This window comes from Lolium rigidum, chromosome 1, assembly GCF_022539505.1.
Source record: "Lolium rigidum isolate FL_2022 chromosome 1, APGP_CSIRO_Lrig_0.1, whole genome shotgun sequence".
NCBI lineage: Eukaryota > Viridiplantae > Streptophyta > Magnoliopsida > Poales > Poaceae > Lolium > Lolium rigidum.
Genome location: NC_061508.1, coordinates 92,726,912 through 92,738,308, shown reverse-complemented (window position 1 = coordinate 92,738,308; position 11,397 = coordinate 92,726,912). Strand labels below are relative to the sequence as shown.

Here is an 11,397-nt window from a genome sequence, read left to right as displayed (position 1 = left end):
CTTAGGATATGCCTCGAGTTGCCTGAGCACGCAGCCCGTCCTTGCGTTCTGCCTCGAGGTACGAAGACAAGATTTCAGTTTGAAATTTGAATTTAAAAGTCAAATCTGAAATGTTTTGAAAGTACTAAGATTTTTTTTTGCAAAACTGACTTTGAACTATGGTTGTGACGTGTTCGGTGGGACAGCGGGAGATAAACTTGAGTAGATAGTTCTTAGACAATTCTCCTTAAATAAACAAATACATACTGATGGAAGTTCAAATCGTCTGGATACCCACTATACCTGTTCTAGTTTATACGAGTTAATTAAAAAAAGCCACCACATTACCCTAGAAAGTTCGCAAATCCACCACTATTCGTCAGAACTGCAAAAAAGGCGAGAATTCGTTGCAATATCCACTTGCGCTAACACGAAAACTGACAGTAGGACTCACTATCAGTGCTGACGTGGCAAAGGAGATAAGGGCATCTCCAACCGCGCGACCCAAACGGACGCTGCCTGGCCCGTCCGCTTGGCCGTTCGGCCGCCGCCGGACACGCGGACAGCGCCCCGCGTCCGCGTGTCCGTTTGGGTCGCGCGCCGCGCCCAACGCGCGGACGCATCGCATATTTGGAGAAACACGAAAACAAAATGAAAATGACAAATTTAAACGCTATTTGATTAAACATATGCCCTATTTGGGCAAATTTGTACATAGCCCTATTTTGGGCAAATAACTAACAAAAGAAGCCCCTATATGGGCTTTTAAATATAAACTAAAAACCCTCTATTAGGGTTTGGTCGGCGGCGCGGTGGCCGCCGGTGCGCCGCCTAGCCCCCGTGGGCGTCGTCGGCGACGTCGTCGCCGTGGACGACGTCCCCGGCGGGGAGGCGCCGTTGTGACTCGACCGCGCCGGGACTCCGGCCACGGAGACCACAGTGGCCTCCTCCCAGGCCGAGCGGGGTCCGGAGCCACCCGAGGCCGCGGCGGCGCACGGAGCAGCCGCCCTCTCCCCGAGGCGCGCGTCGCCTCTCTCGCCGAGCGCGACGCCCGGCCTCCCGCCGCAGCCTCCTCCTCGCGGCGCTCCTCGTCGGCGCGGCGCCCGGCCTCCCTCCCGCCGCGTCGCCTCTCCTCCTCCTCCGCCGCGCCCGGCGGGCCTCGGGCGCAGAGCTCCCAGCCCTCCGCCTCCTCGACCCCCCCGCCGGCCGCCTCCTCCATCTCGGAGGTGCGAATGGCCGCATGGAGGTGCGGCCATTTCGCCTCCTCCTCCGCCGCCGAGATCATCGGCCGCGGCGCGGAGGTCCGGTCCTCCTCCGAGGACTCGGGCTCGGCTCGAGCAGAGAGGGCGGCGGTTGCGGCAATGCCGCACCGCCGCGGGCGGCCTCTCCGATGTGGAGGCCGCCTCGGTTTCTTCCCGCAGCCCGCGGCCGGCCGGCGGCGACGCCGGCCGCTCGCCGCCTCGTCGTCGTTGGCGTAAGCGAACCGTCGCTTGGCCATGGCGGCGGTTTCGCTGCGGGGAGGGGAGCTGGGGACTCGGAGTGGACGGATCCGCCGATGGAGATGCGGTCGTCCAGTCCCCATTTAATAGACTCCCCGGTCACCGCATGGCGGGCCCCGAGCAGACGAGGCGACCATCGCCGGACGCGAGCGGACGGCGCGTGCCATCCGCGGCCACGCAAACCTAGCCCAGATTTGGGCCGGGTTTGCGTCGTTCCGGACGCCGCGACCGTCCGCTTTTGCGGTGCGTCCCGCGCTGGGCCGCGGTTTTGTCCGTTTCGACCCAAACGGACGCGCGGGCGCGGTTTGGGTCGCGCGGTTGGAGATGCCCTAACACTCTAGGGAGATACATACTCCCTCCGGTCCTAAATATAAGCCATATAATTTCTGGCACGGAAATTAAGAAACGCATATTTAGGAAAAATTACACCATGTTTGGATAGGGTTAACCGTAAGTAATTGCCGTGAGCTAATAGAGGACTTTGCATAAGATAAGTAAACCTAATCAAATCTCCAAAAATATTGTCCATACAAGTACGGCAACGCAATAAACCTTATATTCTGGAATTTTTCTAAAAAAACTATATGGCTTATATATAGGAACGGAGGGAGTATTGGATAGGCCTAAATTCTGGGGCGTTTCTGTAATTTTGCGGTGGGCCAGAGCTGTCAGTTTATTCTTTTTTATTTTTTTCTACTGTACTATATACTATGTGTGATGTTGACCAAATCAAAGAGTGGGAGAGGCTGGGCTCGCCGGCCGCCGGCCGCCGGAGACGCGCGTCGGCGTCGACCACCGCACGCGCGCCACCCGCCACAAGACTGTCCGCGCCCTTGGCTGGCCCGCGCCCGCATCGCCTCGGCCATGCCCTGCTCGCCAGCCGCCCGCCCGAGACCGTCGGCGCCCAATCTCGGCCTGGCGAGGTCGGCGGTCGCCGTTGACCGTCGCAGCCGCCGTGTCCTGCTGCGTCCCCGCGACACGCTGTGCTCTGTTGCGTCCCCACCCTCCATCACGGATCGACAACGAGGCCAGGTGGTGCGGCGGCGACATGCTGGAGCCCGGAGGTGCGGGTCACAGGTAATCGTGTGGACCGATTCAAGGCAGAGCTAAAAGAAGTTCAGTTTTACACCTTTGGAACGTTCATGGTTGCTGATGCACGGAAGAAATAGTGAAATACAGTGTAGTGGATCATTTGTACAGAATCAAAGTTACTTAGTGCTCAAAAGTTCAGGAATCCACAACCTGATAGCTTTCCTCTGTTTGCATACACTGCAAGACATTTGATATCCTGCAGAGACTTACAGGAGACAATACAATCCTGCCAGGTATTCACTTTACTGCACATTGATTCAATGCTTATATTATTTGTTCTACTGTGCTATGTATTATTGTTTCTTCTTATTGTTCTAATATTTATTTGTTTCTACCTGTTAGGTATTCACTTCAGTGCACATGTGATTCTGCTAGATTAAATTACACACTACCATCGCAGTATACTGAAGGTAGAGAACTAGAGATAGAGAAGAAGCACTAGCGAGATAGTAATCTTGGATCAAACGTTTGATTCTCCAACCTTTACCAGCAAAACTAATATGCATAATATTGAGGACCTATGTGCCTTACTTTCAGTATCCTGTAAAATTAAGTATACTTGGCCATGGATGTTGTATGATCGCCTTAATTATCAACCATTGTCGTCTCGCCCAGTCCAGTGTATATATGAATTGCTTATATTATTTGCCTCATTGTATTTGTGATGAAGAGACACTAATTTTGAAACTGCTGCAATTCAACAGCCTATGAACCATTGAACATATACATGTATTATTTGCTAACACTCACCATACCCGCCAAGGAGGTAAAGCCACGGGTGCGGTGAGCACCTTTGCCTCCTAGTATCCACAAAATATATGTGGAATGGACAGCAGCAGGGAGTATCATGCACAATCAACCAAAACACAACAGCTCTTCGATCAGATAGGGAGCAGCGAGCATTGTAGCAACCAACCAACAACACAACAGTAATCTAGAAGTCCATCAGCACATGAGCATATATACTGGGGTGAAATCTGGAACATGCAGGAAATCTAGAAGTCCATCAGAACACATCAAAGGTTCACATCTGGCTAGCTATAGGCTTGCCACACGACCCACAACACCATCAACCAAACACATGAAGGTGTATACTCTCCAGCCTCCACGCACGAAGAATGAAAAGCTTGCAGCAATCATGGATACGGTCGTCTGCAAAGCCTTAAACTGAACAGGCTTGGGCAGCGCCATGCGTGCGGCTTGTGGCCCAACGGAGAACCAGGGCGTCGACGATGCTGAGGGCCGCCATGACCAGGGCAAGCCACGAGGATAACTCGCACCTGGTCCGGCGCACGGCTCCCGATGAGCCAGTCGCAGGAGCTGCGAGCGAAGTGTCGGGCGTGGGACGAGACCCACCCCGACTGAGGCCCAGACCAGAGACTCAGCCGTCAAGATCTGCATTCAGCACCATACATATAAACTAGGTTAGCTAGGTATGATAGTGTTTGTGTGCATTGCTGGTAGAGACTAGGGTTCTACCGGGTCTAGGGCGGAGATTGTAAGGGTGGAAGTGAGGGCGGAGAGGTTGGAGAGCTCGGCGCCGGCGGCTGGGCGCCGTCGCGGAGGAAGGAGGCGGCGGCTAGGGTTGTTGCGGCGGGGGCACGAGGGTCTCCCGTCTCCCTTCGTGAGACGAGACGATATTGATACTCGAATATTGTCCGATTAATCTCGAAGGGATACAAGTGTTTATATAGGAGGACGGCCTCCTCTAAACCCTAATTTACTTGGGCTAAGCCCCTAATTTACTTGGGCTAAGCCCATAACTAGCCACTAGTGGGCTTCCCGCGTGTATAGGTCAAACCGACCATAACATCTCTCCCCGCCTTCTCAAACAAACTCGTCCTCGAGCTGAACTTCCGAAACCGCCGGCGGAGATCTTCAAGCTTCTCCCAAGTCGCCTCGTCCTTCGGGCAGGCTCTGTCCAATGCACCAAGACGTGCCAAACACCACGGCGCCGCCGGGCCTTCAACACGCGAGCCACACTCGCCGGCGGCAGCTCGAGACGCCCATCCGGGTAGGTGGAAGAGCTGGTGGTGCGTGATGAGGGTCGCCCGGCAGGCCTTCGGGAGACCGACGTTGAAGACGTCGTGGAGGCGCGAGCCCGCAGTGCAACTCGAGGCGGTAGGCGAGCTTGCCGATGCGCTCCAAGCACACGGAAAGGACCGGCGTAACGAGGGCCCAACTTGCGCCGGGAGCGCGGGTCCAAGGACCGGGTCGTCCGGTGGAAGAAGGCGGAGCCGTACCCGCCGTCCACCGCAAACTCCGCCTCGCGATGATGAGCATCATAGTACTTCCTAGCCAGCCGCCGAGCTCGAAGAAGTCGCCGGCGCGCCTGCCATTATCTCGTCGGGCGGTACGCAGCAGGTCATCCACCGTGTCGACACGGGCCGTGCCGCACGCATAGGGAAGCATCGCCGGTGGTGGCCTCCCGTAGACCACCTCAAAGGGAGTAGTGTGCAGCGCGGAGTGGTAGGACGTGTTGTAGCGATGACTCGGCCCACGCCGGCCCGGTCCACCTAAGCTCGTGGACGATCCCCGGTGATGCGGCGCAGTACATGGCGATGATCTTGTTGACGACCTCTCGACCGGTCGTCCGTTTGAGGATGAAACGCCGTGCTCATGCGCGAGCTTCACGCCCTGCCAACCCAAAGAGGTCCCTCCGCACGTGACCCGTGAACACGGGATCACGATCACCGACGATGGAGGACGGAAACCCATGGAGGCGAACGATGCCGTCGGAAGAAGGCGCGTGCCACGGACGCCGCCGTATAGGGATGGCCGAGGGCGATGAAGTGCGCGTACTTGGAGAAACGGTCGACCACCGTGAGGATGACTGACTTGCCGCCAACCTTCGGCAGCCTCGATGAAGTCCATGGAGATGTCCGCCCACACTGGGACGGCACGTCCGGCCGGTTGCGTAAGCCCGCCGGACGGAGCGTTCGTCTTGTTCCGCCGGCATGTGACACACGCCGCACCCGGCCTCGCACCAGGACGCCATCCCCTGGAATGTAAAAATCGGCGCGGAGACGGTGCGGTGGTCTTCGGACGCCCTCGTGACCCGCGGAATGCGCCAAGGACAAGGCCTCGGTGGCGCGTGTCTCCATGATCCGGCACAAAGATGCGGCGCCCATGGAGGAGTAGTCCCTCGTCCAGCGCCATGGCGCGGCCAGCTCGGCCGCCGGCCAGGCGCCGGCGCTAGCCGCCGCGCATCCGCGGCCTCGGTAGTAGCGCGGCGAACCTCGTCGATGAAGGCGAAAGATGGCCCGGAGTGGATGCAGAGGGCCGCACCGACCGTGGGAGCGCTCCGCGGCGCCGCCGATGTCGCGGCGGGACGTGGCGTCGGCGACCGTGTTGAGGCGGCCGGGCGGTACTCGACGGTGAAGTCGGCCGAAGAGCTTGCCGATCCACCGATGCCGCGCACGCGTGGAGAGGCGCCGATCCAGCAAGAACTTCGGGCCGTAGTGGTCCGTGCGCACACGGAATGTCCGGCCCCAAAGATACGCCCGCCGCGGCGCACCGCCCGGACCAGCCCGATCAGCCCGCGCTCATATGCGGCGAGCTTGTGGTGGCGCGCGGCGAAAGGGCGGCCGAAGAAAGCGAGTGGCCCCTCGCCTTGGCGAAGGACGGCGCCGAAGCCGATGCCGGAGGCGTCGCAGCCCACCACAAACGGCTCGTCAGAAGTCCGGCATCCGAAGAACGGGCCCGTCGTGAGTGCCCGCGCCGCAGGGCGGCGAAGGCCGTGGCCGCCTCCTCGTCCCAGGAGAAAGCGTCGCGGCGAAGCGTGCGCGTGAGAGGCGCGGCGATGAGGCCGAAGTCCCGGATGTATCGCCGGTAGTATCCCGCGAGGCCCAAAAATCCGCGAAGAGCTCGCGGCGACCGGGGCGTCGGCCAGGCGGCGACGGGCGGCGACCTTGTCCGCGTCCATCGCGACACCGTCGGCGGAGATGACGTGGCCCAAGTACGCGACGGAGGTCGTGCCAAACGAGCACTTCGAGCGCTTGAGATGAAGACGATGCGCTCGAAGCTCGTTGAAGATGATGGCCACGTGCTGCAGGTGCTCCGCCCAGGATGCGCTGTAGATCAAAATATCATCAAAGAAAACAAGCACAAAGCGTCGTAAGTAGGGGCTGAGCACGTCGTTCATCGTGGCCTCGGAAGGTCGCGGCGCGTTGGAGAGGCCGAACGGCATCACCAAAAACTCGTAGTGGCCATGGTGAGTGCGGAACGCCGTCTTGACGATGTCGTCCGGTGCATGCGCACTCGATGATAGCCCGAGCGCAAGTCGAGCTTAGTGAAGAAGCGCGCGCCATGCGGCTCGTCCGAGAGCTCATCCACGACGGGGATGGGGAACTTGTCCTTGGACGTGACGATGTTGAGGGCGCGAAAGTCGATGCGTGAAGCGCCACGTGCCGTCGGTCTTGCGCACAAGGAGCACGGGGGCGCGAACGGCGACGACGAAATCCGGATGATGCCCTGTGCTAGCATGACCGCCACCCGGCGCTCGAGCTCGTCCTTCGGCAGCTGGGGGTACCGTACGGCCGCACAGCCGACGGGCGCCGTGTTCGGCAGCAGTGTATGCGGTGGTCACAGGGCCGCGAGGGAGGGAGGCCCTGCGGCTCGTCGAAGAGGTCGCCGTGCTGTCGCGCAGTAAGCCGGCCAGAGCGGGTGCGCCTCGCCAGCGCGGCGGCCATCGGGTGGAGCCGCGGGGATGCGCCGGTGCTGCCCAAGCCCGGTCCGAAGTGAACACGGCGGCCGCCCTCGCGCCGAAGATGAGGGACAGCACGTCGAGGTCCCAAAGGATGGGGCCTAAGGTGCTCAGGAAGTCGAGGCCGAGGATGAAGTCGTAGCAGCCCAAGTCGATGCCGACGCAGTCGATGGAGAATGGCTCGTCGCCTACTAGCACGGGAACTCGTCGCGCCACGCCCGGCACGTAAGACGGTCCCCGTTGGCGACGGTGACGCCGTACTTCTCCGATCCCGCCGGCCGGAGAGCGAGGCGGCGCATGGCGGTGTTGGATAGGAAGTTGTGCGTCGAGCCCGTGTCCACCGAGCCGCAGCGGGAGACGCTCCCCATTGATCGTCACCGGGAGCAGCATCGTCTTTGCCGTCTTGATGCCCGCCATAGCATGAAGAGAGACGACGAAGGCGGACGCGTCGACCGGCGCGTAGGTCGTGACACCGGCCTCAGTGACGGTGGCGGCCGCGAGCTCGGCGGCGAGAGCCTCCACGTCGGCGCCGTCGACGGTCTCCGGTGCAGAAGAGGCGGGCGCACGTGTGGCCCGGCGCGTACTTTCGTCGCAGCTGAAGCACAGCCCTTGGCGGCGTCGCTCGAGTTGCTCCGCGCCCGCCGGCCGCTTGAAGGGACGAGTCGGCGCAGGAGGGCCCGCGGGAGCAGCGGCCGGCGCGGGCGCGGCGGGGCGGCGGGCGTCGGGGCGGGTCGGAGCGCGGGACGAGCGCCGCCACGCTTGCGCGTAGACCCGCCGCATGGCGATGGCGCGCCGCTCGTAGGCCCGTGCGTAGTACATGGCCGTCTCGCAGGTCCGCGAGCTCTCGCATCTCGACGTCGACGCGGATGTAGTCGTGGAGGCCGCCGACGAAGAGATCGGCGCGCCGCCGCGCCGAGACGCCCGGGCATGGCACGCGAGCGCCTCGAAAACGGCCGGCGAAGTCCTGGACCGTGGCGGTGAAGGCGAGGCGTCCCAGCTCGGCGAGGCGGCTCCGCGTAGGGTCGGCCCAAACCGCCGGAGGCACAGGTCGCGGAAGCGCTCCCGGACGGCATCCCGCCCTCGTCCCGCTCGAGGGCGTAGTACCAAGTCCGCGCGGCGCCCCGTAGGTGATAGGAGGCGATCCACGTGCGGTCGGCGCTGAGCGTCCGTCGCCCCCGAAAGAACCGCTCACACCGGTTCGGCCGGCTCGGGGATCGGTGGCGCCGTCGTAGGTGGCGAACTCCGGCTTGGTGAAGCGGGGCGGCCGCCGTGCCGCAGGTGGGACCTCGGGGCGCCCTCGGCGGCCCGGGTTGAAGGACGTGCTCGCGGCGAGCGGGGCCGCTAACCCGCCGAGACCGCCAAAGGGGTGGGCGGGCTGCTGAACTCGTCGTCCGCGCCGCGCAGTCTCGAGTGTAGACGGCGACGCGTCGATCCATGTGGGAATTGGCGAAGGCGATGGCGGCGCCACGCGGGCGACCGTTGTTGGCGGCGGAGGCGGGCGGCGGGGGCGGCGGCGAACGGCGGCCGGCGGGGGCGGCGGCGGAACGGCGGCCGGTGGGGCGGCGGCGGAACGGCGGCCGGCGGTGGCGGCGGGTGCCGGCCGGCCTTGATCTCCGCGAGCTCGAAACGGATGGCGCGGAGACCGCCGGCGAGGTCCGCCAAAGTAGCGGGCAGGAGGTCGAGGCCCGTGGGGGCGGCGGCAGCTCGGTCTCCGTTGGAGGCGGCGGCGGCTCCCTCGCAGTGCGTGGGCGCCGGTCATGGCGGCGGCGGTGGCGGTGGTGGTGTTGGTGGCGGCGGCGGACGTGGCGGTGATGGGGTCGACGGTGGGCTGTTGGAGCCCATGAGACCTAGGCAATCTGATACCAAAGTGGTAGAGACTAGGGTTCTACCGGGTCTAGGGCGGAGATTGTAAGGGTGGAAGTGAGGGCGGAGAGGTTGGAGAGCTCGGCGCCGGCGGGCCGGGCGCCGTCGCGGAGGAAGGAGGCGGCGGCTAGGGTTGTTGCGGCGGGGGCACAGGGGTCTCCCGTCTCCCTTCGGAGACGAGACAGTATTGATACTGAATATTGTCTCGATTAATCTCGAAGGGATACAAGTGTTTATATAGGAGGACGGCCTCCTCTAAACCCTAATTTACTTGGGCTAAGCCCCTAATTTACTTGGGCTAAGCCCATAACTAGCCACTAGTGGGCTTCCTGCGTGTATAGGTCAAACCGACCATAACAATTGCATATTAGGAAGCAGACATACCCAGTGTATGACTACTGAGTCGTATGAGAAAAGCTCCTGCGGCGCCGTCCACCCAAGGAGGATGCAGACGTGGGCGGGTATCACCATGAGGCACCACATCATCTGCGCCCCGGTCGACGCCACCATGAACCTGGGCATGAGTGATTGCACGTGGTACGAATGATCTCAACTCGTTTCTTCCATTTTTTGCGGTTAAACCAACCAAATGCAAGAGAAACAGAGGAGACTTACTGAAAGAGTTCCACCGGGATGACGTAGTGCGGGGAGGGAGCGATCAAGATCAGGAACGACGCGACGGCCAGCGCTGCGCAGGTCGCCGTCGTCACCAGCAGGAAGTAGTCGTGACGCTCCATGCCGATCCTGCATTGAACAAGAACTAAATTAGAGAGGTATAGTCAGAGAGCAAGAGCATTACTTTGCAACTAATGGCAGATTGGAACTCCATGCAACACTTTCTACAGTGGGAGTAGCGCAACATCAATCTTAATGTCTACAAAAGTACAAATCATAAGCAATCGGAAATACACAATGCAAGAGATCTTAGAGGTCAACTCAGGGGTCAGCTTCTGAAGAAATGGGCAACTAATGTTCAGTTGCTCCTGTGACACTCGAACTATCAACTATGGGAGGGGAATGGAAAAACAAAACATTTGTGTATACAAAATGTTACTCTACAAGCACAGGCACATCAACATCAACAGGGCAAGTTTCAGATAATTTTTCATTTTTTCTGTAACAGGGAAGGAGCTCAGCGTTTTCATTGATTAAGGAGGAGGCAAACCGATTGGCGGCGCGTCACTCCAATCACCAGTTAGGATACATGCCGGCTGTTTCGGTTCTTTTGGTGGCAGCTTGTCAAGAAGGACTGCTGCTTTCTGATCAAGCAGTTCGGAAAACAGCAACGCCAAGGTTCAGTTAAGCAAGGAGCCAAACAATCTCTATAATGTCCACTCCTACTCTGGCCTGGCAAACAAGAAAACTGTGACACTATGGTCCTCTTCACCACCAAGACAAAGAAGCAGAACAGACCTGCTGCCTTCTCCCACAAGACTGTCATGCGCAAGGTGTTCCACAAGATGCCAAGGCAGTCAAGAATCAGGTCAGCGACAACTAATCCAGGCCTGACTTGACCAAGCCTGCGCTTGCAAGGCTGAGTGCAGTTTACCGCAGCCTCCAGGTTGCCAAATCCGGTGTCAACAAGAACATGCAGTAAGCAGGATGAGCCAATGCGCTTATTTTGTGGATGTGTGTTGGTTTAAGTTTACAACTTTCTAGACTTGTTCTGAGAGTATGAGTTGAATATGACGAGCTTCAGAGATTTTAGAATGTAAACAAGATGTATACAATCAGGTTGTTTATCAAAAAGGAACCCAGACAACGGCTATTCACGAGCAACATGCAAACGGCAGTGTTGATATTGACAATTGGGATCTTAAACTTGACAACTTAACAAGCGACAAGGAACTGGAAGGTGGCAGCACAAAACCAGTTCCAGCTCTTCTCCAACCTAATGCTCAGTTACTCTTGATAACGTGAGTGGAACTATGGGAGAGAACGGAAAACCCAAAGAATAGTTTTATACAAAGTGATTCTGGGCATCTGCTGAACTGAAAGGCGAGGCAAGAAATTCTCTGTTCTACAGATCTAGAAGAATAGAGCAGCTCCACCTTTCTTTGAAGAGCTCTCTCTTCTCAATCAGTCAAACAAAAAAGGGGAAGGTGAGGAGAAAGGGATGACCAATACGAGTATGCAACCCCCATGAACACAGATTAATGGCGCGCGCTGGGCGTCGGCCGACCGATCTGCGCGCCAGGATCGGTCGCACGGCAGCCGTTCATTAGGTTGCATCTGATGGTCCGGAATCAGGTTTTCGTC

The 11,397-nt window shown here is 59.3% G+C and overlaps 1 pseudogene; it reads left to right on the top strand.

Moving 5' to 3' along the window:
* Positions 1–8,092: 8,092 nt before the first annotated feature.
* On the top strand, positions 8,093–11,100 carry LOC124649054 (annotated as a pseudogene).
* The last annotated feature ends 297 nt before the right edge of the window (positions 11,101–11,397 follow it).